Source organism: Arachis hypogaea, chromosome 3 (genome assembly GCF_003086295.3).
Source record: "Arachis hypogaea cultivar Tifrunner chromosome 3, arahy.Tifrunner.gnm2.J5K5, whole genome shotgun sequence".
In the NCBI taxonomy this organism is placed as follows: domain Eukaryota; kingdom Viridiplantae; phylum Streptophyta; class Magnoliopsida; order Fabales; family Fabaceae; genus Arachis; species Arachis hypogaea.
The window spans coordinates 131,900,543-131,908,960 of record NC_092038.1 but is presented as its reverse complement, the minus strand read 5'-3'; the positions used below and the strand labels follow the sequence as shown (position 1 = coordinate 131,908,960).

The 8,418-nt window shown below is 38.3% G+C and overlaps 1 non-coding gene across 1 annotated transcript; it reads left to right on the top strand.

Moving 5' to 3' along the window:
* Positions 1–4,234: 4,234 nt before the first annotated feature.
* LOC112792863 (small nucleolar RNA R71) lies at positions 4,235–4,338 on the top strand. The gene has a single exon (XR_003197584.1). It is a non-coding gene; the product is annotated as a small nucleolar RNA R71 (small nucleolar RNA).
* The last annotated feature ends 4,080 nt before the right edge of the window (positions 4,339–8,418 follow it).

The window sequence follows — 8,418 nt, the reverse complement described above, 5'->3', positions numbered from 1 at the left end:
GGAAAGCTCTGGATGTCTACTTTCCAACGCCGTTGAGAGCGCGCCATTTGGAGTTCTGTAGCTCCAGAAAATCCATTTCGAGTGCATGGAGGTCAGATTCCAACAGCATCAGCAGTCCTTTTGTCAGCCTTTTTCAGAGTTTTGCTCAAGTCCCTCAATTTCAGCCAGAATTTACCTGAAATCACAGAAAAACACACAAACTCATAGTAAAGTCCAGAAATGTGAATTTAACATAAAAACTAATGAAAACATCCCTAAAAGTAGCTTGAACTTACTAAAAACTACCTAAAAACAATGCCAAAAGGCGTATAAATTATCCGCTCATTACAACACCAAACTTAAATTGTTGCTTGTCCCCAAGCAACTGAAAATCAAATAGGATAAAAAGAAGAGAATATACTATAAATTTCAAAATATCAATGAATATTACTTATAATTAGATGAGCGGGACTTGTAGCTTTTTGCTTCTGAACAGTTTTGGCATCTCACTTTTTCCTTTGAAGTTCAGAGTGATTGGCGTCTCTGGGAACTTAGAATTTTGGATAGTGTTATTGACTTTCCTAGTTAAGCATGTTGATTCTTGAACACAACTACTTATGAGTCTTGGCCGTGGCCCTAAGCACTTTGTTTTCCCGTATTACCACCGGATACATAAATGCCACAGACACATGACTGGGTGAACCTTTTCAGATTGTGACTCAGCTTTGCTAGAGTCCCCAGTTAGTGGTGTCCAGAGCTCTTAAGCACACTCTTTTGCTTTGGATCATGACTTTAACCACTCAGTCTCAAGCTTTTCACTTGGACCTTCATGACACAAGCACATGGTTAGGGACAGCTTGATTTAGCCGCTTAGGCCTGGATTTAATTTCCTTGGGCCCTCCTATCCATTGATGCTCAAAGCCTTGGATCCTTTTTACCCTTGCCTTTTGGTTTTAAGGGCTATTGGCTTTTTCTGCTTGTTTTTTCTTTTTCTTTCTATTATTTTTTTCGCTATTTTTTTTTTGCAAGCTTCCTTTTTCACTGCTTTTTCTTGCTTCAAGAATCAATTTCATGATTTTTTTCAGATCATCAATAACATTTCTCTTTGTTCATCATTCTTTCAAGAGCCAACAATTTTAACACTCATAAACAACAATATCAAAAGACATATGCACTGTTCAAGCATTCATTCAGAAAACAAAAAGTATTGTCACCACATCAATATAATTAAATTAAATTCAAGGATAAATTCGAAATTCATGTACTTCTTGTTCTTTTGAATTAAAACATTTTTCTTTTAAGAGAGGTGAAGGATTAATGGAATTTATTCATAGCTTTAAGACATAGTTACTACATACTAATGATCATGAAGTAGAGACACAAAACATAGATAAACACAAAAAAAAAACGAAAAGCAGAAAGAAATAAGAACAAGGAATGAATCCACCTGAGTGAGGGTGGCGCCTTCTTGAAGGTCCAATGGTGCTTTTTGAGCTCCTCTATGTCTCTTCCTTGCTTCTGTTGAATGATTCCTAGTAATTTTGGTGTTTCTACCCTTAGTTGCTTCCAATATTTGTGTGGAGGACAACTTATCCCCTGAGGTATCTCAGGGATCTCTTGATTTGCAGCCACATGTTCTACCACTGAGCTATGACGGCTTTATATGAGTCTTTCCATCTCCCAAGACTCAGAGGTGGAAGCTTTTGTCTTCCCTTTGAGGTTTCTCTGGCCTTAGGTGCCATTAATGGTAATGGAAAAGCAAAAAAAAGGCTATGCTTTTACCACACCAAACTTAAAATATTGCTCGCCCTCGAGCAAGAGAAGAAAGAAGAGAGGAAGAAGAAGAAGAAAATGGAGGTGAGTGAGGGGAGATGGATTCGGCTATATGGGTGGGATTGGGTGGGAAAGAGAAGTTGAATTGTAAAGGTAGGTGGGGTGTATGGGGAAGAGTGGATAGATGTAGGTGGTGAATGAAAAACAGAAGGGATGACCATGAATGGAAAGAGAGAGGGCGAGGTACGTGGGGATCCTGTGAGGTCCACAGATCCTGAGGTGTCAAGGAATTCCATCCCTGCACCAAATAGGCATGTAAAATGCCTTTGCACACCATTCTGGCGTTTAAACGCCCATTGGTGCACATTCTGGGCGTTCAACGCCCATGTAAAGCATGTTTTTGGCGTTGAACGCCAGTTTCATGCTTGTTACTGGCGTTTAGCGCCAGTTTTTCCTCTCTGGGCACATTCCTGGCGTTCAGCGCCAGAATGTTGCTTGTTTCTGGCGTTCAGCGCCAGAATGATGCTCTGTTCTGGCGTTGAACGCCAGCCAGATGCATCTTACTGGCGTTGAACGCCAGCCTGTGCGTCCTCCAGGGTGAAAATTTTTTCTTCTGTTGTTTTTGATTCTATTTTTAATTTTTTTTTGATTTTTTTGTGACTCCTCATGATCATGTACCTAATTAAACACAAAATAACAATAAAATAAAAATTAGATAATTAAAATTGGGTTGCCTCCCAACAAGCGCTTCTTTAATGTCAATAGCTTGACAATGGCTCTCATGGAGCCACACGGTGATCAGGTCAATGTTAGTGTAGTCCCAACACCAAACTTAGAGTTTGGATATGGGGTCTTAACACCAAACTTAGAGTTTGGTTGTGGCCTCACAACACCAAACTTAGAGTTTGACTGTGTGGGCTCTTCTTGACTCTGAACTGAGTGAAGCTCTTCATGCTTACTCTCTTTTGTCACAGAGGGGTGGCCATGTGCCTTAAACACAAGGTAGTCCCCATTCAATTGAAGGACTAATTCACCTCTGTTGACATCTATCACAGCTCCTACTGTGGCTAGGAAAGGTCTTCCAAGGATGATGCAATCATCCTCTTCCTTCCTAGTGTCTAAGATTATGAAATCAGCAGGGATGTAAAGGCCTTCAACCTTTACTAACACGTCCTCTACTATTCCATAAGCTTGTCTCAATGACTTGTCTGCCAATTGTAATGAGAACAAGGCAGGTTGTACCTCAATGATCCCTAGCTTCTCCATTACAGAGAGTGGCATAAGATTTATCCCTGACCCTAGATCACATAGAGCTTTTTCAAAGCTCATGGTGCCTATGGTACAAGGTATTAGGAACTTGCCAGGATCTTGTTTCTTTTGAGGTAGAGTTTTCTGAATCCAAGTATCTAGTTCACTAATGAGCAAGGGAGGTTCACTTTCCCAAGTCTCATTACCAAACAACTTGGCATTCAGCTTCATGATAGCTCCTAAGTATTGAGCAATTTGCTCTCCATTCACATCTTCATCCTCTTCAGAGGATGAATAGTCTTCAGAGCTCATGAATGGCAGAAGGAGGTTTAATGGAATCTCTATGGTCTCTATATGAGCCTCAGATTCCTTTGGATCCTTAATAGAAAACTCCTTCTTGCTTGAGGGACTTCCCAGGAGGTCTTCCTCACTAGGATTTTCGTCCTCCTCCTCCCTTGTGCATTCGGCCACATTGACTAAATCAATGGCCTTGCACTCTCCTTTTGGATTCTCTTCTGTATTACTTGGGAGAATACTAGGAGGAGTTTCAATGACTTTCTTACTCAGCTGGCCCACTTGTGCCTCCAAATTTCTAATGGAGGATCTTGTTTCATTCATGAAACTGAAAGTGGCCTTTGACAGATCAGAGACTATATTGGCTAAATTAGAAGTGTTTTGTTCAGAATTCTCTGTCTGTTGCTGAGAAGATGATGGATATGGCTTGCCATTGCTCAGCCTATTGTGTCCACCATTGTTAAAGCCTTGTTGAGGCTTTTGTTGATCCTTTCAGGAGAAATTTGGATGATTCTTCCATGATGGGTTATAGGTGTTTCCATATGGTTCACCCATATAATTAACCTCTGCCATGGCAGGGTTCTCAGGATCATAAGCTTCTTCAGAAGCTGCCTCTCTAGTACTGTTGGATGCATATTGCAATCCATTCAGATTTTGAGAGATCATGTTGACCTGTTGAGTCAACACTTTGTTCTGAGCCAATATGGCATTCAGAGCATCAATTTCAAGAACTCCTTTCTTCTGAGGTATCCCATTATTCACGGAATTCCTCTCAGAGGTATACATGAACTGGTTGTTTGCAACCATGTCAATGAGTTCTTGAGCCTCTTCAGGCGTTTTCTTCAGGTGAATAGATCCACCTGCAGAATGGTCCAATGACATTTTCGAAAATTCAGAGAGACCATAATAGAATATATCTAATAGGGTCCATTCTGAAAACATGTCAGATGGACATCTTTTGGTCAACTGCTTGTATCTTTCCCAAGCTTCATAGAGGGATTCACCATCTTTTTGTTTGAAGGTTTGAACATCCACTCTCAGCTTGCTCAGCTTTTGAGGAGGAAAGAATTTATCCAAGAAGGCAGTGACCAGCTTATCCCAGGAGTCCAGGCTATCCTTAGGTTGTGAATCCAACCATATTCTAGCTCTGTCTCTTACAGCAAAAGGGAAAAGCATGAGTCTGTAGACTTCAGGATCAACTCCATTCGTCTTTACAGTCTCACAGATCTGCAAGAACTCAGTTAAAAACTGATAAGGATCTTCAGATGGAAGTCCATAAAACTTGCAGTTTTGTTGCATTAAAGCAACTAGTTGAGGCTTAAGCTCAAAGTTATTGGCTCCAATGGCAGGAATGGAGATGCTTCTTCCATCAAATTTGGACGTTGGCTTTGTGAAGTCACCAAGCATTCTCCTCGCATTATTATTATTATTTTCGGCTGCCATCTCCTTCTCTTGTTCGAAAATTTCTGAAAGGTTATTTCTGGATTGTTGTAATTTAGCTTCTCTTAGTTTTCTCTTCAGAGTCCTTTCAGGTTCTGGATCAATTTCAACAAGAGTGCCTTTTTCCCTGTTCATGCTCATATGAAAGAGAAGAAAACAAGAAAAGAAAGAGGAATCCTCTATGTCACAGTATAGAGATTCCTTTATGTCAGTAGAAGGAGAAAGGGGTAGGAGAATCCAAATACAAGGGATATAAGAAGTTCGGATTCTTAGATGAAGAGAGGTGAAGAGAAGTGTTAGTAATTAATTAATTAAATAGAAGAAGAAAAGAGAGGGAGAAATTTCGAAAATAATTTTTGAAAGAGAGGTTAGTAGTTTTCGAAAATCAAAGACAAAATATAATTAAAATTAAAATTTAAAACAAAAAGAATTTTTGAAAAAGAGATGAGATATTTTCGAAAATTAGAGAGGGAAAAGTAGTTAGGTGGTTTTGAAAAAGATAAGAAACAAACAAAAAGTTAGTTAGTTGATTGAAAAAGATTTGAAATTAAATTTTGAAAAAGATAAGAAGATAAGAAGTTAGATAAGATATTTTAAAATCAAGTTTTGAAAAAGATAAAATTTTTGAAAAAGATAAGATAAAAGATAAAAAGATTTAATTTTAAAATTGACTTAACTAACAAGAAACTACAAGATAAGATTCTAGAACTTAAAGATTGAACCTTTCTTAACAAGAAAGTAACAAACTTCAAATTTTTGAACCAATCACATTAATCGTTAGCTAATTTTCGAAAATTAGATATAAAAGATAAGAAAAAGATTTTTTGAAAAAAAATAATTTTTAAAAATTTCGAAAATAAGAAAAAAATGGAAAAGATATGATTTTTGAAAAAGATTTTGAAAAGATAAGATTTTTAAAATTGAAATTTTGACTTGACTTGTAAGAAACAACTAATTTTAAAATTTTTTTTTGACCAAGTCAACCCAAAATTTCGAAAATTTGGAGGAAAATAAGGAAAACATATTTTTTTTTTGAATTTTTAAAGAAAAACACAAAAATGACCCAAAACATGAAAATTTTGGATCAAGACACAAGATGCATGCAAGAACACTATGAATGTCAAGATGAACACCAAGAACACTTTGAAGATCATGATGAACATCAAGAACATATTTTTGAAAAATTTTTTATGCAAAGAAAACATGCAAGACACCAAACTTAGAAATCTTTAATGCATGGACTCTGACAAACAAAAAATGCATATGAAAAACAACAAACAACACAAAAACAAGAAAACATCAAGATCAAACAAGAGGACTTATCAAGAACAACTTGAAGATCATGAAGAACACTATGAATGCATGGGATTTTCGAAAAATGCAAGAAAATTTTTTAAAAGTATGCAATTGACACCAAACTTAAAAGTTGACTCAAGACTCAAACAAGAAACACAAAATATTTTTGGTTTTTATGATTTTATGATTTTTTTGTATTTTTATTATTTTTTTTTCGAAAAACATTATTAGAAAAACGAAAAAGAAAAGAAAAATTTTGAAAAAGATTTTTGAAAAGAAAATTTACCTAATCTGAGCAACAAGATGAACCGTCAGTTGTCCATACTCGAACAATCCCCGGCAACGGCGCCAAAAACTTGGTGGACGAAATTGTGATTCAATTGTTATTCCATTTTGCAAAATTCATTGCTTTTCATTCCCTGGTAATGGCGCCAAAAACATGATGCCAATACCATAGTTCACAACTCCGTTCAACTTAACCAGCAAGTGTACTGGGTCATCCAAGTAATACCTTACGTGAGTAAGGGTCGATCCCACAGAGATTGTTGGTATGAAGCAAGCTATGGTTACCTTGTAAATCTCAGTTAGGCAGATTAAATAGTTTTGGGTTTCGAAAATTAGTAAATAAATAGAGAATAAAAGGGATAGAAATACTTATGTAAATTAATAGTGGAAATTTCAGATAAGCGTATGGAGATGCTGTGCTCCTCTTGAATCTCTACTTTCCTATTACAGTCATCCAATCCTTCCTACTCCTTTCCATGGCAAGCTGTATGTAGGGCATCACCGTTGTCAATGGCTACATCCCATCCTCTCAGTGAAAACGTTCCTATGCTCTGTCACAGTACGGCTAATCATCTGTCTGTTCTCAATCAGGTTGGAATAGAATCCCTTGATTCTTTTGCGCTTGTCATCACGCCCAGCCTTCAGGAGTTTGAAGCTCGTCACAGTCATTCAATCCTAGAATCCTACTCGGAATACCATAGACAAGCTTTAGACTTTCCGGATCCTCATGAATGCCGCCATCTATCTAGCTTATACCACGAAGATTCTGTTGGGGAATCTAAGAGATATGCGCCCGGCCTAAGGTAGAACGGGAGTGGTTGTCAGTCACGCGCGTTCATAGGTGAGAATGATGATGAGTGTCACGGATCATCACATTCATCAAAGTTAAGTGCAACGTATATCTTGGAACAAGAATAGAAGAGAATTGAATAGAAAGTAATAATAATTGTATTGAAACTTGAGGTACAGCAGAGCTCCACACCCTTAATCTATGGTGTGTAAAAACTCCACCGTTGAAAATACATAAGTGAGAGAGGTTCAGGCATGGCCGAATGGCCAGCCCCCAAAACGTGATCAATAGTCTCCTAAGATGAAGAATAAAACAAAACTGAGACCAAAGATGAAACGTGGTCAAAAGACGACTAATACACTAGTAAAAAGTCTTATTTATAATAAACTAGCTACTAGGGTTTACATGAGTAAGTATTTGATGCATAAATCCACTTCCAGGGCCCACTTGGTGTATGCTTGGGCTGAGCTTGATCTATCCACGAGCTGAGGCTTTACTTGGAGTTGAAATCCAAGTTATGACGTGTTTTGGGCGTTCAACTCCGGATCATGACATTTTTCTGGCGTTTAACTCTAGACAGCAGCATGTACTTGGCGTTCAACGCCAAGTTACGTCGTCAATTTCCGAATAAAGTATGGACTATTATATATTGCTGGAAAGCTCTAGATGTCTACTTTCCAACGCCGTTGAGAGCGCACCATTTGGAGTTCTGTAGCTCCAGAAAATCCATTTCGAGTGCAGGGAGGTCAGATTCCAACAGCATCAGCAGTCCTTTTGTCAGCCTTTTTCAGAGTTTTGCTCAAGTCCCTCAATTTCAGCCAGAATTTACCTGAAATCACAGAAAAACATACAAACTCATAGTAAAGTCCAGAAATGTGAATTTAACATAAAAACTAATGAAAACATCCCTAAAAGTAGCTTGAACTTACTAAAAACTACCTAAAAACAATGCCAAAAAGCGTATAAATTATCCGCTCATCAGACAGCGACGGAGCTTCCGAATGCGACGCCTCTACCCAGCGGAGACGAGTTCGTCGATGACAATGAAGCGTGGTTGCGGGGCTCTGGGGGCTGTGAGGCGCAGTGGCTACAGTGGCTGGAGGGCTAGGGTTCTTTGTGCTTTCAATTTAAAATTTGCAGTTCAGTTCCAGAGAGGTGAGGAGAAGAGAGGAATGGGGTTGGGTGCGTTGGGGATCAGGGTTTCGTTTTATGATTTTTTTTTTAGAATTTAAAACAGCGTCGTTTGAACTTTGAGGGAGGGCTCCTGAACCGAAAACCTTGTAAAAAATCGACCGGTTCTGGCGGTTCACCAG